Here is a 25,588-nt window from a genome sequence, read left to right as displayed (position 1 = left end):
ACAGACAAACTGCGAAATGCCACTGAGGCGAGTGCTCGGCTGAGTCACGCACAGTCAGCACAACACATCGGGGCCGGCAGGGTTGGAAGGCTCTGCACGGACCTGGCCGTGCCAAGGCATCCCGTTCCCTCCTGTCAGCAGCCCTTGCCAATGCCATTTCTTGCCCCGCAGAGGTTTTGACAGCAGAAATTATTCTTAGGTCTCTCTCCCTCTCGCACATGTATACACACACTGCATTTCATCGGATCACTTCTCAGCCTGCGATAGCCTTATCACACCCTCATAAAGCTGGGAAATACTATTAAATGGGGATAACAGGAGAGGGCAACGGGAGGAAGCAGATGAGTTAGCTAAATGAGCTGAAAACAAATTGTCGGATAACACGTCAAGACAATCCAAGTCCTTACTTCTGCTGAGGGGGCAAAGAAGCCCCTCCTGCCTCTTCCCTCAGCACATTTCCCTGACTAGATCTGGCTGGAAAACGTTGTCTTTACTTGGCTAGTTTACCACAGCATACTTGCAGCAGTAACAAGGAATGTGGGAGACAACTGGGTCCATTCCATTTGGTAACTGTGCTGATCTCTGTCTACTTCAGCCTATCACAAAGCTGTGCCCTCATGAACAACCTGACACCTGCAATCCAAACGCCAATATCACCCCATCTCTGAGCCATAGATTTCAACTCCAAATGGTGAACAGCACAGAGTAATGCAAGCCTGCTTTCATTCATGTTCTTCCATCTGCTTCCCTTCCCCCAGCTCAGTCGGAAGGGGTTCAAGTCTAATTCCTGCCTTCCTCATCAGACGCCCACAACCAGAGCTTACAAAGGGAAGCCCTCCAGCACATCCTCCTCTGGAGGTGCAGAAAAGCTGAACAACGTCATCAGCAGAGGCAGGCTTGAGTTTGAAGAGCAGCAAGTCAAGTCCTCATCCAGCACCTTCCCTCCAGTGGGATGGCCTATCTTCTCCCCTTCCCCTGAACTGCACGTGTTCTAAATGACACTGCAGCCACAGCGCTGCCAGGACCACTTAATACAAACCTGCAGCTTGAGAAACGATTATTTAGTGCATCATATCAACAAGTACCTGGCTCATAACTTGACACCCAATCCTGCCCTTTCTCCTTCGAATACCTTTTGAAGGCATTTTCCAGGAGCAACTTACAGTAAACCAGCTTCTGAAATCAAAGAGACGTAAGAATGCCTTAATTGCACTGCAGCAGGTGACATACCTTTTCAAAGCTTTAAGGAAACAAAACACAAACCAAAACAAGCTTCTCCTCCCACTCCTCACAGAATGGCATGAAGGCACAGTGGGATCCTGGCTGCTGGTGACAAAGCCAGTTTCCAAAGCCATTTCCCCACTTGCTGTCTCCAGGTGTGACTGGGAAGCAGGACCCATTTCATAAAAGAAAACTACCAAAAAACCTCTCTGCCCACCACCCTATCCCATCAGGAGCAAAGGCTTTGCTCTAGCCCGGAGGATGGCCTTTGTGCTGGCAGGCTAGGGGATATTCTGGGCAGCCGGACAACACCACATTCCTTTCCCTGTGAAACTTGTATGAAATTCTGCGTCTTAGATGGACACTTACTAGTGTTTAAACTAACACTTTCCAAAAGAGAAAAATCCACACATTTAATCAATATTCCCAACTGGCTCAAGTGTTCAAATCTACAATGCAAGGAGAAGAGAAACACTAAGAGGGACAAGAGAGGAAAAAGGGAGTGTTTTCAGATTAAATGAGACACATGAGAGAGAAATGACAAAATGGTCAGAAAGTGCCTTCCAGAGTCACACAGCTGTACAGGAGCTTTTTGTACCAGAGAACAGATTTTATGGCAAAGCCAGAAAATAAGCTGCTGTCTCCAAAGGAGCGTGAGGTAGGGCATGAAGAAAAAGCAAAGGGAAAGGGAAGCTCAAGCTCCTCGAGCAGCTGTAATGCTTTGACTGGGACCAGTGGATGATAAGCTATAAAACACATTAGCTGGATGTACGGGGTAAGTATGAACAGAGGGATCTCGCATTTTTGTCTCCAACGCCTGCAGTTCTGGCAGGAGGCTCCCTGGATATTTGGACATGGAGGACAAGTGAAATTTCTTAGATGCAGGCACCACCCAGGAGGAGGGCTTGCCAAATTGCAGTCTCTGCAGCCACAGGATAGAAGCACATGGAGTTCCTTTGACAGTCCAGAAGACAAACTGGCCAGTATCTTAATTCAGTTAGACTTTTGCAAAGATAACAAAAATACCCACAGTGGTATCAGACACAAAATCAGTTATAAACTAGTGCAGACCCTCACATTTCAAAGTGTATGAAAGCCAACCGACAGAGATATAAAGAAGCAGCTTCTCTCTTAGGGTCATTGCTCCAAATTACCCACAGTGGAGTAGTTCTTCACTTTCCAAGGACACTCGGTGTCAGCTCTGGCATCATAGCCAGCTCCAGTGCCCAAAACAGGGTATCAGACCGAATGGGTCAGTGGGCCCAACAGTGGGGCAGTGTCTCTGGCACTTTACCATGGGCATGAAGCCCACAACACACGAACCATGACACCCCACACAAAGATGATCCAGCAAGATGCCATGGTAAGAGGCTTGGAAGAACCACTGACAGTAGACATGGTCTATCCAGCCAACACCTCACTCGATTTCATACATCATTCATGTTTATCTTATGTAACCAAAATAATAAAGAAAAATATGGTTCTGTGGTATTTGACATTGAAGTTTGTGCTACCCCCACTGCATCAGCCTGCAACCTAGGTCTCAGATGCGTAAGAGTCCTATGAGAAACAGGAATAACCTGCAAATATCAGGAAAGTAGATGTCCCTCCCCAATAAGGATTAAAGATCAAGAGTTCTCTGGGGCAGAAATGTGGCTTATAACAAAAACTCAGGGGAGGGGACTAAGAAGAAGGACTGAAATGTAAGGCTACATTTAACATAAATCTCTTCTAGGGAAAGACACTTCTGCTGTGCAAAACCCAGCATGGCCCATCTTCACCTGAACAGCCCACCCATGGGCCTGATCAACAAAAGTGCATGTTCCACTGCTGAGGGACAGGTCAGACAGGCAAAGGCAGGTGAAACAGAGGGCATCTGTGAGGTCTCCGTGACCTCCACTCTCCCAAGGCACAAGCTGGAAGCCATTGCTCCTAAAAGCTAAGAAAAAATTGAGAAGTTTGGGGCAGTGAGGGGAGGAAGATCAGATTCTGTATTTGAGATTCTGGGAGCTGAAAGGGAATAAAAAGCTGGTTGAAGCCTAGCTCTGCTTAAAATCCCTACATGCAGACACAGAAACAATGCTCATTGTACATTAGAAACCAGGAAATGGGGTGGAAGGAGAATGCAAGACAGCGCTGTGTTTCTGCATTAGGGTTTTTAAGTACACTGCAGGATTTCTGTCTCAGAGTACTCATTGAGTTACATCAGACTGTAATGGCCTGTTGATTTTGAGAGATTATGGCAGCGCTGCTGATGCAGGGGGAGAGGAGATGGAAGGAAAGAGAAGATGTGATGCATCAGCCAGCGTGCACACACATTTCAGATGATTACCCCTACACTCCTGTGCAAGAAGGACACGGCAGATTCACAGTAGGACCAGGACTAGGACCAGGAGGGGACCGTGCATGGGCCTCTGTTAGCAATCGACACAGACATGGCAGGCGGGTTTTTGCTCCCTGGGGCAGCAGATGCCAAAAGTAACATTTCTGCAGGGGAGTCCCATCCAGGGCTGGCAGGACCACGGCCACACGGCGTGGCATGGCAAGCATAATGGGAGGTGAATCCCACATTCAAGGTGTGCAGCGTGTTGTTCCTGAGATGGATTCAGTCTCACTCTGCCAGGCTGACAACTTTGCTTGCCTGCCTATTTCTTTCTCCTGTATTTCACAGAAAGATGGTATCCTTTCCTTTTCCTTTCTTTGCTCCCGGGCACAAGCAATCAAGAACAAAGGATGAAAGAAAAATGCAGGGGGGATAGGGGGGGAGTGAGGAGGGGGAGGGACATTTGAGAGTTAGGGAGCAATCTTTAGCAGAGAGAAGATAATTTAAAAAAAAAAAAGGCAAAAAGGAGATGCAGAGCCTTGGAAAAAAACCCCACAATATGCAAATGAGGCAGAACAAAAATCAGAGCCGGGAAAAAAAATAAAATCACACTAAACCAACCCATCTCTCCACAAGCTCTCTGTCTCTCAGACAAGGGGAAGCCATTGGGGTGAGGGGTTCCCAAAGCCTTCTACCACCCTCCACCTCCAGCAGACACCCGTGGCTTACTGCAGGCAGGCAATCTACCCTCTGGGGCATAGCAAAGGAAGGGAAGAGGGAAGAGTAAAGCAATTCTGGAGCAGTGAAAATCCTTGTTTTCTCTCTAAGGTAGGGAGCTGTGGGGCAAACAGAACCAGCCAGGTGCTTCTAACACGATGTCTGTCAAACAATCTGATTTCAAGCTTCACTGGAGGAGTCCCTCAGCAGCTGCTTTAATCTACTGCAGCACTTTTCCCCCACAGCAGGCTGCATTCCCCTTGTGCCTCCTCCACTCTTCCACCAGGACAGAGGTCCCACAGGAGCAGAGACCTCCACCTCAGCTGGCAGCAGGTTGCCTCACAGACTAAACCACCTCAGGCCCCACCACAAGCAAAGGAGGATCAGGCTTGAACTGAAGCTTTCCAAAGGGCATCCAGCTGCACAAGGAAAAGCAGGATTTTTCTCCTGCAGATGACATACTATTCTTGATGCAGAGCCCTCACACTGCTCAGAGGTGGGTGTCAGCAAAGGTGGCTTCTTCCCTCCAGACCATAGAGTAAATAACTCATCCATCAGCTTGTTCATTAGCAGCACCGTAGCTGGTGGTGTGTTACGACACACCATAGTGCAGTTACCCTTCTACTCATCATCATTTATTTCTTCTCCTTCCAAGGTACAGCAAAACATCAGTGTGTGCTCCTCAGCTGGGAAGAGTGAGAGCTGTAAAAGAGAACTGGGAAGCAGCAGGATTCCTGGCTTTTAGACAAAGTCTGGGGCTGACTCACCTGAAATACCACTTTTTAGCGCCAGGAGTGCTCTCCTTTCATGCACACAACAGCTCCTCTGCTCCAGCTTTCTGTTCTCCTTCCTGTCCACATTTCTATTTGAACCATTCAGTTCATCCAGTTCTGCCTGTGAACACCTGAAGCTAGGGACTACAGGCTATGGGTTGGTCCTAACAAAATATTTTTTTAAAAATCTGTTAGTATCAGAAACATGGTATTACTTTTACTTATTACCAAGGAGCATCACTTAACTTAGTAAATACTAACTGCCTAGAAGCACAAGTCATAGTTGTGTTGCAAGGCCTAGTTAAAAAGCAATTTCAAGAAGCTGACAAATTCCACACCAAAGGTGTCTAAGCTCTGGCGGCGAGTGTGAAAGCAAAAGCTAAGCCTTGCACCGTATTTTACAAAGGACGGTGGATATCAAGGTAAAGAAACATGGGAAGCTGTGCTGGTATTGAGGGCAGTCAGATGTCTAAGGAGAAAACAGCAAAGGAACAAAAATACAGCCGTGAGAGGGCAGGGAGAAGAGAACAGTAAGTTTTAGCAGAGATTTTTGCCATGCAGGTTGGTAACTCCAATCACCTGCAAAGGTCACTCACACCTCCAGAAACCGGAGTGGCTGCAGGCAGTGGTTGTGTTTCCCAGGAGCTCCCTTGTTCCCACGTGTGACTTCCCCACCCCAGAGACCCACAGGGAGGCAGAGTGAGAAGATATATGATGTCTCAGTTCACATCTCAGCCAGGTCTCTGTCCCCATCAGTAAGAACTGCCACCACAACTGACACTAATTGGTTCTCTTGTCATGCTGCAGAGGTGACACAAACCACATGGGCACAGACAAGTGGCCTTCCTCTCCCTGGTCCCCTCAGGTCACTGCTAGGTACCCTGGTGGAACAGTGTGCATGCATAGCTGGTGTTGCCACAATGTGTGATGCCTGCTTGGTGAATACAGAGCATCACTATCTGGAGCTGTCGAGCCTGCGTCACTCACTGCAAGAAGCAGGGGGGGGAAGACAACTACCAGCTTAAACCAGATTTTACTGGTAGGAGCATCACCAGAATCCAGGCTCCCAGGGACTTTAGAAGGGATCCTGAAACATTACCAGCTGCAGTTGCAGCCTCCATATTCTCCATCAGCCTGGAAAAACAACAATTAGCACACATGTGCATTAGTGCATGCATGTCTTTGCATGAGCCTGCGGTGCAAACATATACAATAAACAGTACGAGGAAGAATGAGATTGTTGTTTGAAGCTCAAAGAAGCTATTTGTAAAAATCTGTGTGCAAGTGAGAATGAAAAAAAGGCAAAAATTACTTTCATCTTTCTGTGAGGCAGAGGGGGCAGGGAATTAAGCACACACACCCCCCAAGCAATGCCCAGGAAGAATTATGCTGCTCGTGATAAATGCACTTTCCTGGTTCTGTGAAAAATCGGACATAATGAAAGTACCTTGAATGCAATTACTGGCACTTGTTTAGCATGGCAGGGCATTGCACTGCCACTGGGCTCGCTCCTCTCTGCTCCCAATTAGCATGCCAAGTACTCCAGCCACACACATGGGCTCACGGGTCAGGGATTGGCGCGGAGGAGCAGCAAACAGCTACCTGCCCACCAATGAGGGACCGAGCAATGTGCTGGAAAGCTCCAGCTTCCTTCATTTTACATCCTCCCATCCCTATCACACTCTTTTCCTCCGCTCCTCCAGGGTCTCTGGAGGCAGTGATAAAAACCGCAAGCTCTCCCCCTCCTCTCTCAGCTGGTCTCATTCACGGCTCATGGCAGACCCGGTTTCCTCTGGGGACTCACTAATGAAGACGGCCAACGTTAATCTCTTTCCCCCTCCCTGACGGGTCGATTTATAGTTCCACGGAGAGTCCTGGATTGCAGCCAGAGGGCTTGACACATTCTTCTTGTTCCAAGACGAAAGGGGAGGGGGGGGAAGAGACAGGCTTGCGCACACACACACACACACACACACACTGAAGACACACACACACATTTGTGATTTGGATTCAGCTGGAAGATGCAGCTGGAAAACCTGTCTACCTGTTCTGAAACGGCAGCTGAAGGGAACAGTAGCCAACAGTGCTTTTGTATACATGTGTACACTCCAAATATCTTTGTGTTTCCATAGCACCTCTTCCAGCCCAAAGACCCCAAACCACAGGGATCACTCCCTCATCACCAGGATGAAATAAAGCATCAGTTGTGTGCCAGCAGCATTACCCGTGAGTCATTAGGAGAGGAAGCAAATGATAACTTCTCCAGGATAAACGGCAGGGGGAGGGAAAGGGGAAATTTTAGACAGACACAAAGTAATGAACTGGAATTTGGCCAGGACACTGAGGTTACTGTCCCCTCATCTCATGAGAAGTGCAGTGGGATCTTTAACGATCAATTGATCAAGGCCTCAGCTCTACCTCTCATCCATAAGAGATTCCAGTACTCATTGCAGCTTCTTCAAGAGCAATGCTGGTGCATGGGTTCAGCTGTGGCTCAGAGAGAAATGCACCCCTCTGGTACCCCCACCTGCTTTTCTACAGCACTGCAAGGCACTGCCTGTACTGGAACTCCTCAGACCTGTCACTGGCACAGCTGCACCTTCAAACGAACTGGAGAGAAAGAGAGACTCAGGTATTTTTTACCACTGAGCTATAAGGGAGCATCCCTTTCTTTCCCCATGTGGCAGTCCCAGCTGTAGCCTCATTGGAACCCCTAACTTGGTGCTATTTGTTCAGCTCAGCTCCCCGTGCACACAGCGGACTGGCCCGCGCTGACAGCACAGCTCTGCTAATAGGGTCAGTCAGTGAGCTACTGCTGCAGAGCCGCAGGGGAGCACAAAACACTGGCTTTATTCCTGTAAGACCTATACATTACCTCCTCACCCCCGCCCCCTCAGGAACCAAGTGGTGGATTTAAAAGGAGCACTGTCAACTCATTTAGGCCCATTATTTTGCACTAGAAGAAATGGCCTTTACAAAGCTCAGTGGAAGCACACTCTTGTTCCATCTTTAAGTAATCTTGAAGGTTTCAATTGCAGGGCTGTAAACCACAATGCAAAAAAGTGCAGACAAATAGATCAGATCAGATATGAGACTGCCCAGACACAGAGTTTCCCTTGCCAAGCTGACTGCAGAGCAAAAATAGAAATGAACACTGCACATAATTATAGTATTTTACATTTCCACTGCACTTTCCATCCTGAACAATCCCCAAATGCACACACATGTACAAGTGTGTGCATACAGAGAGGTAGGACATTGGGAAAACTCACTTACTTGTAAAAAAAATCAGAATTGTGGTCCAGTGGTAACAGCTTGTACTGAACCAAAGCCTTCATTAACACAAACACACAAGCTCATAGAAAATCATTATCATGTGAAACAAGACTAAGCCAAGCCACAGCAATCTGTAGATCAGCAGCTCCAGCACTTCTGCTGCTGCTCAGCGTTTCCCCCAAAACAGAAGATTAGAAACTGATCTTTTATTAGCTCTCGCCCTCTTGTTTCCCAGCGAAGCCCAAGGTGCCAATTCCACTTTGCTACTGCAGGGTAGGGGCAGCTCTGCAGCTGTCGATCCACAGTCTTCCCTTCTCCTGCTGTTGAGTGCTTTGCAGTCTGTAAGTAGGCACATCCCCCAGCCCTGTGGGCTGCACCAGCCCCATTTTGCAGACAGCAGAGCATCTGAACAGGGGAACCAAAGCCAGGGACAGTGCCCAAACCACAGTGCTCTTCTTTCCCTCCTGACAAAAGAGCCCGCACCGGGAACAAAGACTCGTTCTCTACTTTGTGCCACCCAAGATGCTCTGAGCAAGGATGAAAAGAGCCAGGAAAGAGCACTGGAAGATAAGCAGGAGCAGAGACCTGACTCTCTAGCAGAAACCTTTGGCTTTCTCAGGAGGCTAGGAGGCAGGGGAGAGAAGAGCAGGTGCTAGCTCACACCTCAGCCTGGGATGCTGGGTCACTCCTTTCTCCTTCCTGCGTGTCTGCGGCAAGTCAGTATCATTTTCCACATATTAAATATCTCATAGCACTTTTAAACTCCCATCTGAGCGCACAGGCATTTCAATGGTGGTATGTGGCCAAGCATGTGAAGAATGGGGGTAGGAAGTTCAAGAGGAGACAGAAAAGGAAACAGCTCTAAAGCACTACAGAAACGAACTGATAGGTCAGAAGCAGGGAAGGAAACTGTCTGAGGTTATGAAATGATACAACAGTTGGCTTGAAAAAGCTGGGATTTTTTTTTTTCAATGAAAACCAGGAATCTCACCAACAAAACAACGTAATCAAGTGTAGTACACAACTACCCCTTCAAGGAAGAGCCTTAGCCCTTACACTAGCATGAGACCAACATTTGCCTTTAATGCCCCTCAGAAGAATCTGTTCGCTCAGCAACTTGCTGCAGTCATGTCTAAAGCTCAATGAACAACTGGTTCATGCCCCTCTTGGCAGGTATTTTGGGGAAGAAAGAGATTTTGTCAAGGACACTGCAACAACACTCTCCCCTATACTTAAGGAAACAGTCATGGGATTGCCATCGTCCAGAGAGGACTCCACGTTTTAATAAGGTCACATCTGAAAGAGCCCCACCTAATAAGCTGCCTGGAAGTCAATTTATCGACCTCAGCACATGAAGTTGTGGTTGCAGGGTGTGTAGGTAATTCATACCTGATGCTCAAGGCCATCCGCTCTGGCTACAAATGGGAGACCAATGTGATTTCTTAAATTTCATTTAGTTTAATAATCCAGTGCATTATTCAGGAATGCAAGGAAGAGCCTCCTTAAAACAGGATTTTTATTTTGACAATGTCACTTTAACAACAAATAGCTGGCTGCTCAGTTCCCTTAGCAGGAGACAGCAGGTGCTCAGCTGGCTGATTTAGCAGCAGCCACAACTGCCACCACGAGCTGCTGGGTGCAGTTCACAGGCTGCAATTCCCAATTCCCCTGACACAGATTCCCAAGGAGGGGGAAGGGCTAAGGAAGCGAGAGGAAAGGCAAGGGGGTGAGCTTGTGGTGAAGTGTTATTGCATTAATGAACAAATCTCACTGCCACTTCCTTGGGACCCTCACTGGGCTGACGGGCACCTTCCCCCAGCCTTGTGCGCACACCTTCCTGCATAAGGGAATTAAACTCCTTTCACCCCTCCTTTCCCCTCAGGAAATAATATGCCCACTTTTTACATGCAGCCAACACCAGCAAGATACTCTGTGATCTACTGAGGCCTTCCCCAATGGCCTCATTTTAGGGAGACCAGTGTCCTCAGTAAACAGCTAGAAAGCAAGAACACCACGTTGTACAGCCTTGTGCCTACAGAAAATCAGGACTATGGAAATGCATCTTAGAACAGGGTATGGTACAGTTAGAGGCCTGTGGCATGAGATTGCTAGAGACAACCTTACAATAATCTTTAAAATTAAAAATAGACATGTGCACGTGACCTTGTGATTTTCTTTTTGTTGTAGTTTGGCGATTTTATTTTTTAAAACACGCAACATAAAAATGTCAAGACAAAAATTCTGGCCACTTCCCTCATCTTGCCCATCCAGCAATGAAAGTTTTTTTCTAACTGAAAGACGATGAGAATCAGTGGGCCAAGAAAATGATATCTCCTGAACAGTGAGAAACTGAAAGCTGTGTTGTTAAAAGGGAATGGGATTTTACTCAGCCCACAACAAATTCTGGATGGTCTTCACTTGATTTTGCTACTGTCTATACCAAGACTTTTATTTATTGAGTTGTTTTAAGCTGCAGACACGCAAAATTCTCGTACCTACAATTAAAGTATTAGAGTTCACAGAAACATCCATTATACCTCAGCAGCAGTTCTCCAAGACCTCCAAAAAATTAAAACACAGCACACATTACTCTTTATTGCAGCCTTAGATATATCAGGCTTGATGACAGTACCACTTTTTAAATCCATTATGATGGGGTGAATGGGGGAGATAAACTGGTACAAGCCTAGTTTAAAACAAACATTCCCTTTGGGTCATCTGTAAAACTAATCTAGACTTAACACTAGAAAGCACGCTCAAGGAGAGAAACAAAAACCTTCCATTTTTTAAACAAGCATACTATCAGTGGAAGAGGCTTGAGTAAAAATAATAATATATGAGTGTATTAACTGAGTGTTATTTTTGGCTACTCAAGCAAAGTAGGACTTCAACAACCCAGAATTTACAGGGCTGGGAGCCTGGTGGGTCCCTGGTTTTTATTTTGTGCCAATTCACATTCACTCATGCTCCTGGGTAAGTCATGATGCTGTCAGCAACTTCAGCCCAACTGGAAAAGTGGGTTAAGAAAGCAGTGGACACTCATCAAAAACTAGGGCTTGCCTGCACAGGGGCACACAGGAGAGGCAAGCTGAAGCACTTTAAGCGGACATAAAGCATCTGTATGGACAGATTTATACAGAATGCAAATGTATCCCTGATTTGCCTGCTTCACTACTAAACCTATTTTTACTAAATCAGCTGAAAGTTAATTTCAATCTAAATAAGGGTATGGTCAGATCAGCCAAGCAATTGGGTCAGTGCAGGCTAACAAGTTGTTGTCCTTTCAGATAGATATCAGTAACTCGCCATATGTGCTTCCAGTCTTCTGCAACACAAAGAAACTTACAGGATCCTCAGAGAAATCTCCTACAAACTGTTTTTGTGAGAGTTAAAAATCAGAGGGGCCAGTTTGGCTGGGAGTCAGCAATCTGGTACGTTGGCAGGGGCAGGCTACAAAGAATATCCCAAGAGTTGCCAGTCTAGCACTATTTCTTGGCTCCAAAATTAAATAGACATCAATTTTTTAATTCCCCCCCCAAAATACAGGTTTGACCCTGTAGGGATGCTGCCTTGGGAACACCCAGAGAAGCTGCCACCAGGAAGAGGCATATCTGCTGCGGGACGTTTTCCAGCCACTCAGAAACAAGAAGCCAGGCAAAGGCTATTGCCAACTCACACACACTACTCCAGGACTGGGCAGTGACTCAAGAAAATGACTTCCTGACATCCTCCCAGCAGTGACCCCAGCCATGCACCTGCCTCAAGAGATGCTAGCATGCCTTTACGGCTTTGACAAGTGATGCCTCACATGAGTTGGCTTCCTTACTTGGAGGAGGCCCCACAAGCCATGTGGTTTCAACACTGGGTGGACAGATCTCCTGTAAGTGGACATTGAGAGATGAACTTGTCACTGAATACAGGGGAAATACAGAGCTGGCACAGTAGCTGTTTCTTGAGGAACAACGAGTTGCTGGCAGCAGGGAAAACCCTAGTTTGGTGTCTACCTGATTTTCAGTCCTTCCTAGGGTTACATCACCCTTGACTGGGATTTTGTAAGAATGAGAACATAAGGACAGAAGAGAGATGTCACTGCTTCCCCAACCCTCCTGCACCAGGAGTCGGTTGGGTGTGGACTCAATCCACTGTACCTCACTATACCATAACCCTTCCAGCCAATCTGCCAACGTGTCACGAGTGCCATTCTCTCCTGGTGGTTCCATCTAATCAGCACACACCGAGTGCCAGGGTTCCTCACTGTTTGCTCTCTCCCCCTCTCACCAGGGCTATGCAGCATTAATGTTTCACTGGCAGCTCTCACTCTCCTCACAGCCCCATCAAGCACATCTCTGCTCTGACCTACTGCCCCAGGCACCTGGCTCCTGACCCCGAGAACCCACAGCTGCCCCAGCCTGGCTGCCCCTCAATCCCAGCAGTGCTCTGCATGCCGTTGGAACAGGAAAGCAGCAAACCCCCTCATTGCCCCAGGCAGCCAGCTCGGACCACCAGCCTCATCCTGCCTGCAGCTTAACTAGCATATTAAGGTTGGAAGGGGAAAATGCCCAGCATCTGCCCTGCATCCCCTCCCTTCCCCAGCTTGCCACCATAGCATAAACCCTTTTGTTTCTCACCAGAAATACAGCAATCATTTCAGAAAAATCTCTCCCCTCACCACTGGTAGAAATACCATAGTCTGAGACAGTAGCTTTCTTGCTGATTGCAGACAGTGGAATATTCCAGAAAAAAAGGAAGATTTGGGGAGGGGGAGGGGAGGAGGTATCTGGGATCCAATCTTTCTCTCCCTGCCAATCCCCTCTATCTCTAGCAGATTTCATTTTTATCAACAGGATTTCTGTGAAATTTTCACTCAACCTTCCCTCTTTCCCATTTCAACTCCCAGCTAAGCTCAAAGGTGCACAAGAATAACATGCTGCTACCCTCTTCTCTCAGGCTGGACAAATAAGTCCTCAGCTAGCCACATGGAAGCCATTAAAAATATATTAACATACCCAGCAGGGTCTGTCACTTTTTCTTTTCCTCTGCACCCCCCCCCTGCCTTAAACACAGAGAAGGAAGAAATCTTGCCACAGTAACAAGAGGTTTTCATCAAGTCTCATTACCTCAAGCACAGCCGCGCACCACAGCCCCCACAGAGAACTGCCTTCGGTTCCTGCTGTCATTAAAGGAACGAAGATCTTAAACAAAAATTAAACCCTGGACAGCATGAATTCGGGAGCACATGAACGGATCAGGCAGGGAAGGGTGCAAGAAAGCCGAGGGGAAGAGCAGGAGCAGAGCCACCAGACAGGGCTCCACTCCAGCAGCTCGGGAGGGATGGGGCAGGTTAAATGTGTCCCACAGAGTAAGGCAGAGGGAAGCATTTTCAACATTTCGAGCCAGCATCAAGGTATGCTGTATTTCCCACACTCAGTGACACAGCAACATCCTGGAACATTAATAAGGCTCAGGGTAAAACCCAACCAGCAATTATGATAAAAAAACACAAAGCTTTGTCTCGCTCTGCGATGTTCCACAAAAGGATGATTTTGCACACTTTGACACATGTCCATTTTCACTCCAGGGGGTCCTCATCCCTTCCAAACAGCATAGTGTCCCATGAATCCCAGAGAGGATGCACAGCACATCTTAACCTGCAGCAGCTGCTCTAAGCCTGAAGCAGGTGGCCGCTGGTGTTTAATAGCTCGGGAGGAGGGTTTGAAGGGCGGAGGCAGCAATTCTACATTCAAACAAGGGATTTCTATACTAGGGGGTTGTTAGTTAGAGGGCTATCGAGTCAAAGTGCTCTTAAACTGTAGTTTTTCAAGTATTTCTTTGAGCAAATCGCTGGGTTAAGCAGCTTTCCTCTCCACCTTGGCTACTTTAATCCAGATCAATTCCCTGATCCAGTTCAATGTGCAGCAGCATGTTCAGCTGCACTGGCACAGCTGAACAAGTAGCTCAGGAGCAGCAGCAGGGACTGCTGAAAACAACCCTCATAAAACAACACCTTCGGATTCAACAGGCATGACAGTCCCAGGGGAGCAAGACACTGCATGCAAACCCCATGAAAACAAAGGGAAGAGGGATACTTCATACATGGTTAACAGGGAAGAGATGAGCTAAGTCAAAGAGGATACAAACAAACCAAAAATCTGCTGACAGTGTGGCCACGTTTTATGCACCTCTAGACGAGACAGAAGTTTTATTTCTCCCACAGGAATGGAGACAAGCAAAAAGCTCTCCCTTTTGAAGTGGGCAGTACAGTCAGGAAAGGCAGAGCTTGCGGAAGACCCAACAATTGCAAAGCACCAATGAAAGGTGGACAAAGACCTCTGAGGATCAAGGAGGATAGGAAACCACAGCTGGTGAGGAGTAGGAACTGTGTGGGGACACCAGGGAAGTAACTCACTGGCAGAGCAGTGAGGAGCAGAAGGGAGCCAGGGCATGAACTGGAGGACACAGAGGCAGGATGAGGATATAGACGGTCCACGCTGGGCACAGAGGAGGGGATCAGGAGAAACTGTAAGAAAGCTACTTCAGGTCTCTGGTGTCACAACCATTCTGGTTGTGAACAGTTCAATGGGTCATTATCCAAACAGTTCATACACCCCGTTGTTCTGGAGTAATTACATCCATTCTTTAAAAAGACATCGCATAACAAGATCTACCAAAGTTATAGAAGCAGATAGGAGAGTACTGGCTGTACTAGAAACACTAGAAAATAGTGTCAACTTCCTAATGATAAGATGCAAGTCAAAGATACATTTGCCTCTGCAGCATTGAAATGTGCTCTACTCATCCCACGTTGGAAAGGGAATACAAGAAAGTGAGGAGGTACAGCAAGTGGCAACAAAGAGAAGAGACCTGAAAAGTATCAAATGCTTTCATGAAGTCCACATGTGCAAAACAACAGCCATGTGCTGGTGAGGGAAATCTTCTAGTGCCACCATAATATAGTGCATACCGGGGCTGTGACACAGTGGGTGCATGCTGTTCTCCCCAGGAAACCTGTCCATCTGCTCACAGCCAGCCACCACAACCTGGCCTAACTGCCACCAGCCTTGGAAGAGTCACTCCTTGAGGATTTAACAAGGCAGATTCCTCACCCACACCTGCCAAATTGGATACGCTGCATACAGAGTCTTCATTGCTGAGCCTCATGGTTGGTATTTCCACAGCCTCACAGACGAACAGCTTGGCTGGGTTGCTCTTCCTTGCTGCTTCAACACAGACAGCACAAACTCTGTCACGTAAAAGAAATCGAAAGCCCTGCTTGAAGCTAATTGCAGGAATATACTGGAGTCTTACCCACACTTTCAGATTTGACCGCAACACAATTAGGTCATGGGATAGCTGTGCTCTAACAGATTCCTTGGACTTGGCTCTATCCAAGGTAGAGACTCACATGAATGCTGCTTCAGTGGGTATTTCCTTACTTGCCAGCAGCCTGGATTCTTGAAAACCTACTCGTGTGATGAGTCTGTCTCAGATCACAAGTGGACCTACAGCTGAAACAGGCCTACAATAAATGCCAGAGGAGGAGGAGGAGCAGGCTCTAGGCAACATGTGCAAGGAAGGCAGTGGTTTTGATGCAGGCTAAGGTCATTCCAGGGACCAGCAGTCTGACACCCATGATTAAAGCACAATCAAGAAATGTTTCCTGACAGAAAAGTCTATTAGGCTGTGGAACAGGCTCCCACGGGAAATGGATGAATCCTCATCCCACTTCTCTGCCAGGAGTGATGGGACAGGCAGCAGGGAATCAAGCCCTAAGACTGGTGAGATTGCCTGACAGGGACAGTCTCATAAGATGCCTCAGGAGTAACACAAACTTAAGAACCTTCCTCTGCACCTTCTGCAAAACATCTCCTCCCCAGTTCTGCCGACACTGCTGCTTGCAAGGCAGCACCATGGACTAGATCACTGTAGCCTGGGTCATTTCACGAATTTGGAGGAATGGGGCTTCTAACCCACAGCAGGTAACTGATATATGTTACAGCATGGTCCTGGCAATGGCTGCACCCTCAAAACCAATGGGATGATGGTGGCACAGGACAGGAATGAGAGGTGAGGAAATAAGAATTTCTTAGGCCATGCTACAGGCCTAAGAAAGGCTTGTATTAACTCTGTGTGCATGAAATCATGCAAAGAAAGGCAGTGGAGGATGCAACTAGGGTGGAGGGTGTTTACTAAACTATGAGTGAGTATGGTCAGACATGTAAAATAGCATATGGCCTAACATATATGGAGATTATCTTAATTTACAGCAAAGAATGTCCCTGTTGATAATATATATAGTATCAAGTAAGTTTCTGATACTCTGGACTGACACTAACTTAAGTGTCTGAGGTCTGAAAGACTGGCCAGTTTATACTTTATTTAACATTTATTTGCATCCCTTACATATTTCGTTATTTCTATTTTTTGAATGGGAAAAGATCAGCTTGGTTTGGAACTGTGCAGATCAACAGGAATGCTTATTGTGCCATATTTAAAGCTACCAGATGCCTATCTCCCTTTTGGTTTGGGTTTTGGTTTGGGGTTTTGTTGTTGTTGTTACAGTTTGGGGGAGGGGGTGCATTTGGGGATGTGGGGAAAAGAGGTATTAAGGGTTCAAAAATTAATGTCTCACAAAGTTCAAAATTAATGTCTCAACTTGTAACACACTTCCCCTCTCCCACAACACTGGTTGCAGAAGCTACCCACAGCTGACACCACTCATGAAGCTCCATATGGTTCTGCTTCCCTTCACTTTTCCTCAGCCTAACAAACTTTGGCACTGCTCAGATTTTCCTGGTCCTGAGGAAACAGGAGAGATTCCAGCAGTTCCAGTTTCTCCTTCCTTTGCTTTTACAAACCTCCCATGGTGTTGCCTGTGAAAAACCTATTGTAATGGCAAAGCATAAAGGCAAACTTGTCTGAACACCACTGGTGGTGTAGAATTTTTCATACTGCATTCAATATTGGTAACAATTACTTACATTGCATTAGAGTTGAAGGACTTCAGTAACATCAGGACACCTCGAGCTCAGCACAACTTACACAAACAGCAACAAATATCTGTGCCTGACTAACAGGCTAGTACAAGTTTTTAAGGTAGAAAGGCTTCAAAACAGATCGTCATTTTAAAGCACCCATGAGTTGACAACAGTTTGTACAATTATCACAGACCACTCAAAAAAAGCTTCCAGTACACCTGGGAAGTAACAATGTACACAGTAAGTACCCTGTATGCACCATAACTCAGCAAGTGCTTTTTGCAGCTCCCTTCTACACTCAGTCATGAAGGATATAGATCATTACAGCCTCCAGCTATAGAGCTTTAGCTCAGAGAGTAGCAGCTCACACTTTTAGCTCTGGAGATCCCCAGTTCAATCTGCTGCATGTCAGCCAAGAGGGCAGCTGTCATATAATTACAGCCACAACTTTGCATGTGAAAAAGTAGGGAGAGCGAACAGAGATCTTATTATAGAATTCTAGTTGCAACCTGCTGAACAGCTCCCTATTTAAAGTAACTTCTTGTAAAGAGGAGGGAGAGGGGGCCAAAAAAAAAAGGAAAAAGAGGAAAGAGAATCTTCCAACTCAGATTCCCGATTCCCTCTGGAACAAACCAGTGCTGCTTTGCAGTCTTTTGTTACAAATACATATGTACACTAGATGAAGCACACAAGCGCAGAGCCAGGAGTAAGGCTCCTGACTTATCAGTCCAAAAAAGAGAAAAAGGAAGAAAAAATTCTCATTGCTGCAACTGAGGCATCTGAAGTCCAACAAGGCATCATAGTTTCTTTCTGAATTATAACCATCCCACAGCAGCGAACCCATTTAGTTATGCAATTTAAGTAATAAAATTTAACTTCAAGAAATCTTAAGTCAGTTACAACCTGTTTTCTTCAAACTGTACATACAAGCTCTCAGGAAAATTTAACAAAACAGAGAATACGGGAAAGAGTATGTTTGAAATATAAAGCTACAAACCATAGTGAAAAATTCCCTCTCAAATTAAAAGTTCTTTTAGTGAGTTCAACATAAAACAACTAGACCAAGTTTCTTCTCATCCATTCATCTTTCTGCAGATCCTTCTGCACACACAGAGTCATTTTTGAGCCAGACTTTTTTCGAAGCCAGGATAGTCAGAAACTAAATTTGAAACAATGTAATCCAGTTTTAAAGAAACATCTGTTTCCCCCCAACAACAATTCTAGAAATCTATTTCAAGCTTAAAATACAGATTCCTTGCAGAACATTCTTTTCTCCTTGACAGCCCCATCCATCCATCCATCCATCCATCCATCCATCCATCCATCCATCCATCCATCCATCCATCCATCCATCCATCCATCCATCCCCCAGCAGTACAGAACCTGTGGGTCTCTCACTGCCTGAGGTGAATCAACCACTTTGGACCATGAGTAACAAATGGGAGCTAACTCTCCAACTTCTTGCAAACTACTTACTAAATACCACTTCAGAGGACCAATCTGACTCAAACTGTTCAGTGCCTGCCCACAAGAACACAGGCTTGCTGAAACACCTCAACTAGCTCATGCATGCTACACCACTGGCCCTCCAAAGCTCCCTGAAACACAGTGCCATGCTTCCAACAAGATCTGAAGAAGTACCTAGTCCCCAGCCAAGCTGGAAGGTGTTCAGATAATTGCTAATACCAAGCACAAACCTGCAACAGTAAACTCCAGAACAGAATTCAGCAACACTTTGTACTTAAACCAGCTGAGTTCTCTGGTGACATCCTCTCATCAGCCTTGTTTCTGAAGACTCATTTTCATTTGGCTCAGTCTCCTGCTTCTCCCTTCAAGCATGACCTACTCAGGAAACACACAAACTAGCTGACCATCTCCCTCCCTCTAGAAGAGAGTAAGGGAGAGAATCAAGGACATGAAGCCCAGTTTTGAAGAAAGTTACGTGCAGCTCCAGCAGCACAGATACATTGGGGGTTGATTACGGACATGCAGCAAAACCCTGGCTGGGCTCATCCCACAGGAGGAGCCCATAAAAAATTCACCTTCCCCTCACCTCCTGCAACCAAGGAAAGCTCACAAACATCTGAACCACACTTGTCCAACAAAAGCAGTACAACCATATGCAGAGATGACTAAAATGAAACATCATTATGCTATTTTCTGGTATTACTTCTGTGAATTCAGCACTGTGAAAAGGTTCCAGATAGACATGCTCTGAAGACCCAAATCCTCTGCCTACCTTGAGAACTCATGCAGAGGAGACAGCAGCAAAACTTATACATACTTTTCTCATCTCTTCCAGCCTGCCAAGGCTGAAATGACTGACAAAGGTCCAAAATGAGGAACACACATAAATTATTAATATTGCACTAGTACTCTCACTGTTGCTGTAACAGTCTAAAGACTTAACAGAGGCAGGCTCTGCAGGGAAATACTACTTTACTTCAAAATCATTCATTCAGGAAACTTACAGAGGAGAAAATAATCATTCTGCTGCACAGTCTGTCAAACCCCTCAGCTTTAAGACCCTTCATTTTTAAAGCAAAAGCATTTTAACAAGAACAGGAAATTGACGTGAAGCATAAGAAGCTTCAGATTTCAAGTGAGCAACACTGGAACAGCATTACTTCCGGACGCAAATCCCAACACACAGATCTTCTCATGCCTGATCTGGAAAGTCCATCCCACTTCTGAGAGCCAGGTAAGTGTTCTGTTTCTGCAGCCTCTCTGCTGGAACAGCCAAGTGGCATACCAGCGAGAGGATAATGGGGAGCCATGCTCTATACTAATTGGAAGGAAGCCAAAAAGCCACTTCCATTTGCTCCATGGATTGCAACCTGTGCTTTACACCCGAGCAAGGCTCCAGATTCACATTCCCACCAACCTTTTATTTCACTCCAGGTCTCATGCAGTACCTGCTGCCACAGTAGCCACGTGACCATAAGCAGTACACAGAGAGATGCAGCTTCCTACTGATGTATATGTCTCCTCTCCCCTGTTACAAGGGGAACAGTTTATGCAGGGGTATTAGTCTGTTTTACATTAATTTCAAGAACTAGGACAAACAACCTGAACATCTGACACTTCTGAAAAAAAGTTAAATTATTTTCATCTTTCTTAGTAATCAGAATAGATTTACTTTTCATTTCAAACACAAAATTTCCCTCCCAAAATATCTGAGGTAGTTACTGAAATGTCTTCTTTACCAAAGCCTGCAGTCTCAAGATTATTAATAACATTTTGAATATAAAGAGGCACAACCTTGCTCCATACCAACAAAAAAAGAGAAAGCAGTCAAGTTTTCACACAGTGAAGCAACTAATTTTTAAACTAGTACTTTCTATTAAAAATTCTCTTAAAGATTTAAAAACCCAAAAAGGTTTCCAGTAACTCTAGACACCGATGGGGGCAAAGAAAAAACAGACCCTACCCCCAGCTGGATGGCATTCCTCTCTTTGGGTGCAATGTGGTAACACTTGATTGATGCATCTGATCCATTCCAAAACTCCAGGCGTTGCTTCAATCATCAATGGGTAGAATCCTATTGATTTTCAGGGAAAAAAAAAAAGAAAAACAGAAAAACAGAGTAGAATATGGATACAAGACACAGAGCACCTCACGTTTGTCTAGCAGATCCAGCTGATTTAGCTAGATCCACGATAATCAACAGATTAAAGACTGAGTTGATGGCAGAAACGCACAACTACCAGCCTAAGCCCCTATTTCCCTTCCACCCTCTTTCTGTCATCTCAGCTCAACCCAGGCTCTCAATACAACCTGGAACATTAGTCCCATACCAAAGGAAAATAAATACAAATAGGGAAAGGAGTGGGAAGAGATAAACCAGGGTAAATAGGGATAGCATGAAGAGCCCACTGGCATGCAACCAAGAGCCTGCACAGGCCCTTGCTACAGCAGTAATGAGGAGATCAAGCACGTACAAGGAGACATCAGGAGAACAGATGTGAGAAGAAGGTTCAAGTGTCCCTGGGCTCAGGGGGTAAGAAATGGCAACAGAGAACAGCAGTGAGTCCCAGCACACACGGTGAGCTCAGCCTTCAGCAGCAGCACCAGGTGACCTGCTGGCTTGGTGTCTGCCGTGATAGGCATTTTCAGTATATCAATACTGATATTGTATGGTACGAGCAATGTCGTGTGAACCTTCCACATCAACTAAGGCTTCCCAGTCTGCCCATAAATTTATTTGGCTATCAGCCAAACCCAAATCCACCAACGCTAACCACTTTTGCTTGAAATAAGCCTCCACTTACAGTATTGCAACAAACAGCCACTGCTGTTTCATTTCAGCGCTGATGAGAACTGCAAGCCCTAAGGACCCACAAACATAAGAGGCAGCACAATTCTAAAGGAATTTACTTGTTCCAGAAGCAGCCAGAAGGTGAGCATCTGACCCTTCCAGCTGGCTAGCTGACACATCAGACCAGCCCACATCCCATTCATCCCATTCGAACCTGGAGTCTGGTACCTTCCCACCAGAAGTAGAAACCTGGCTGAATGGTCAGCAGGACATCAGGAAAATACTCCTGGCCTAGCTGACCAGCTGCCTGTTCGGGAACACGAGCTGCACAAAGGTCTTTGGACACCCTGTTCTCCCTTGGTTGTTCTTTATATCTGTTCTGTGTTCCCAAGTCTTAGGAAGATTATCAGCAGAGAAGTGCTGGGTGAGGAAAAGTAGGAAAGGCAAGAACAAGCTGATGTACTGCAAAGGGCAGGAAGCAGCAGGTTGAAGATGGGACTTTACAGTAGGAAAACTGGCTGCTAGAGTGTAGAGCAGAATCTGGGGGGAACAGGAGGGGGCTGGTCACAGAAAAGAGGCAGGTGAAGGCTTGCTGCCGCAGGGAACAGGAAAAGCCTGTAGCCCCAGGCTGATAAATCAGATATTGCTGCCGAAGTCTCACACCAGCCACTAAAGTCTCTAGCACTGACTGGGGGCTCAGCAACAAGCAGGATCTGCCACAAGTATGCCCACCCAACAGCTTCAGGTAGTCACTTAAGGTATCTCAGGTCCAGACCATTAAGTGCCCTGATGATAAGGACACAGACCTTGAATTCCACATGACAGGTCATGTGGAACTCACACAATGAGAAGGATACACTGCTTTGCCCAGCCTTGACAAGGACCACACAGCTGCAGCTCGTGCCTCCCTTAGGCTCCTCAGAGCCAGCGGCTGCAATCCAGCCAGCCTGCCTTTGTAACCAACCCCCCGCCCGCCAGGAGGGCCTGAACCCTGCACCATCAGCAGCGAAAGCACAAATCTCCACCTCATGCTCTAAATAATTAAACTCTGTGGGAGCATCAACAGACTCATAAAACTCTTACACAGACCAAGCCAGTCATTAATGGGGGTCAAAGATGAGTGCTCTATTTTTTTTAAGAGTGCTTTGATGCGTGGGGAGAGTGGTGAGAGATCTTCATTACCCTTCTCTGGTACCTGATGAATTTTTTCTTTCCTGCCTATCAACACCTCCTACTTCCACCTGAACCTCACACTGCTGGCAATCATCTGGACAGCCAGAGACAATTGGAAGGTGTGTTTGGGTGACATCTGTGCTAGCTGGTCACCTGCAAGCAGGGAAGCAAGGGGCCTCGCTGAGCAAAGCCAGGCTCTACCAGAGCCTCAGCCGGTGCTTATTATGAGGTTTGGGTTTCCCCAGGGCCAGTGCAATGCTTAAAGTCATGCAAACCACAACCTCACACACTGTCTCCCCTACAGCAAGGCACGGAGCAGAGCACAAGCCAGTAAAATATGTCAGGATTATTAGCTTGGGCTCAGAGCCAGAGCTGGGAGCTGCCACAAGGGTAGGGAGGCTGCCTGCAGCCCTGCAGGTCAGCAGGAAGGAAGTGGAAGTCCCCTGATAGGGAAGGAGAGGCAGCACATAGGAAAGGCAAGCCACAGTTGAGAAAAGGTCACAGAAACACTCATCTGACCCACCCCTTCTAGCCTTAAATATATATATATATATATATATACACAACTACACATGTGAGCTTCTTGCTACTGTGCTTTGTTCAGACATTCTAAGGAGAGGTCTGCTCTTCCCATTCTATCTGCATTTCCCCAATCCATGCCAGCTTTGGAAATGGTTCTTTAGGCTTTCCACCAATTAAAGCCTTGGGTGGAAAGAAGAGAAAGCAGGCAGTTTTGGGGAAAGAATCACCGCAACACAGAAATTGCCCCAGCAGCAGGCAGGGGGTGTTGGATGCTCTGTCGGCAGCTCCGATTCCAGCTTGCACCAGCCTAGCCTCTGCCTGCTTTCTCTGCTGCATTTGCTTTGTGTGGAAGAGAGGCCCCAGACTGGAAGTGGCTCCAGGATCTCTGCTACTGTGCCAAAAAAGTGACTGGTGTAGCAGGGCCAGCTTCTATTTATTAATTATAAGTAGAACTGATAGATGGCCTTTTTTCAGGTCACTAGAAACCTTCTCCCAACAAGCACCAATACTTGGACATTCAGAGGGAAGTGAGATTTACACACACCACCAGCACTCATCTTTCCCAACATGGCAAAAGCAGCAGCTGTTACTTCCCTTGTTCTTGGAAGTAAGGGGGAAAATAGCTAGGACTCTTGAGCCTTGGCATCTCTTCCCTCCCACCCTTTCACTACCAGAACCACTGTTACTATTCAGGGCAAGTGCTCCACAGGACAAACATTCCACGGGGCTGAGCCATCCCACGTGGCCAGGCCCAAAATGGCAGACAGCGATGAATAGGATAATTAGAAGGTACAACAGCAACCACAACATAAAAACAAGCAGCTTCTATTACAAGAAACAGTTCTATGGCATGGTTAGATCCATCACCCCCTATGCCAGGTTGTGGTGGTGCCTCAGGAGCCTGCTGCTATTATCTGCTTGCAATCACATTTCAGCCTGTCTTTCTGCTTAATGCTCGAAAAGCAAAGCTAATCAGATTCGCTCTCTCTGCTTAATATCTCCAGTTCCCAAGCATGCTCTGTACTGCTTCAACTGATGTTCAAGTAACACTAGCCAGGAGCATGCAGTGAAAAAGAAAATAAAATGGAATTACCTATTAATTTTAGTCCTTCTTTGCGCCTATTTTGTCTAAAATTTCTTCTATACTTGAGCTTTGCAAACAGAAGTCAGGAAATTCTCATTTCCCCCTCTAGGCCACACCCGGCTCCCATATGAGTTCCCTTCTTCAAACTGCTCCTCCAGTGGTATCTGGGCAATTAATTATAGCACAGACCTCTCCGGCTTCCCTCTTACTCTCTGAAATAGCTTTTTAAAATATTTCCTGGCTAGGAACCTCCAGATTAGGATGTCTTCTGCTGGCGCTGTAATAGCCCCTCTTTGTTAATCTATCTGAAATGACCATCACATGCTCTCCTACTCCCTCTCCCTGCAGTACTATTTAATTACTGCAGTCCTACATGGGAACTCTATCGTGCTCTCAGCATTTCAGGTCTGAGGACAAATAGGACCCCAAAACGGCTGCTTTTTTTACTGCATTCCTTCGCACTCCAAAGGGCAGCTGGAGCACTGCTGGAGTCAGCGACAAGACCTGGATCTTTACTAGAGCAACCATTGCAAGAGCAGATAAACTACCCCCAGGCAGGGCAGATTGCATGAAAATTCAGCAAGGTGATCCAGGAAGAGACTGGCTTACAGGAACACCCATCATCATGAGCCAGAGGAAAAGAGTCACCAATTACAAGCACAGGAGAAGATTTGCCAGAAGAACAACAACAACAAAAAAAAAATCAGCAAGTATTTACATGAGAAGAGAAAGAGTTGTAGGTGGAAGATAAATCTGCCAGGATACATATCTCCATCCAGGAGGAGTGGAAAAAAAGGGAGACTGCAGAGATGAAACCCCAGACAGCCCATGCATCTGTACACATCCGCCAGCTAATACCCACTACAACAATCAGAACAATGGCAGCTCCAGAGAAGACCCCCATAGTCCAAGCTCCTTCACTAACATCTTCCCCAGAGGCTGCATGCATGTGCAAAGGAATGGAAAAAACCCATACTTCTCAATGAGATTACTTCCAGCATTTTCTATATTGCTCCCACTCTTAAAAATGTCTTTAAAAAAAATATTGCAGCTGGCTTATAAATGTGTCAGTTTAAAAAAACCCCAAACACAGCCATGAAAACAAAGACACTTTGTATTCACCATATCCAGTGGCATCATTATTTAATATCAATGCACTGATTCTTTCCTTTATTCACTCCATCCTTGGAACACAAACCCACTGTAACAGCCACCCAGTGTATAATCTTACCATGCAATGCGACACAACCCTATAATAACCTTTCT

General features: G+C 46.3%; 1 protein-coding gene across 7 annotated transcripts in view; it reads right to left on the bottom strand.

Moving 5' to 3' along the window:
* TCF20 (transcription factor 20) overlaps nt 1-25,588 on the bottom strand; it is a 130,839-nt gene that overhangs the window by 98,488 nt on the left and 6,763 nt on the right. For 4 of the 7 annotated variants that reach the window (XM_069002462.1, XM_069002497.1, XM_069002515.1 and 1 more), the window contains exon 2: nt 20,716-20,826. The exons of 1 other annotated variant lie outside the window; for it this stretch is intronic. The gene's annotated coding sequence lies outside the window, so the exon portion shown is untranslated. Of the gene's footprint in view, nt 1-20,715; nt 20,827-21,556; nt 21,607-22,349; nt 22,403-25,588 lie in introns of those variants that run through there. 2 more of the 7 variants (XM_069002476.1, XM_069002469.1) reach the window with 2 other exon arrangements.

The sequence above is a fragment of the Aphelocoma coerulescens genome, chromosome 1A (genome assembly GCF_041296385.1).
Source record: "Aphelocoma coerulescens isolate FSJ_1873_10779 chromosome 1A, UR_Acoe_1.0, whole genome shotgun sequence".
Taxonomy (NCBI): Eukaryota; Metazoa; Chordata; class Aves; order Passeriformes; family Corvidae; genus Aphelocoma; species Aphelocoma coerulescens.
The sequence above is the reverse complement of the archived record's forward strand: the minus strand, read 5'-3'. Positions and strand labels throughout refer to the sequence as shown.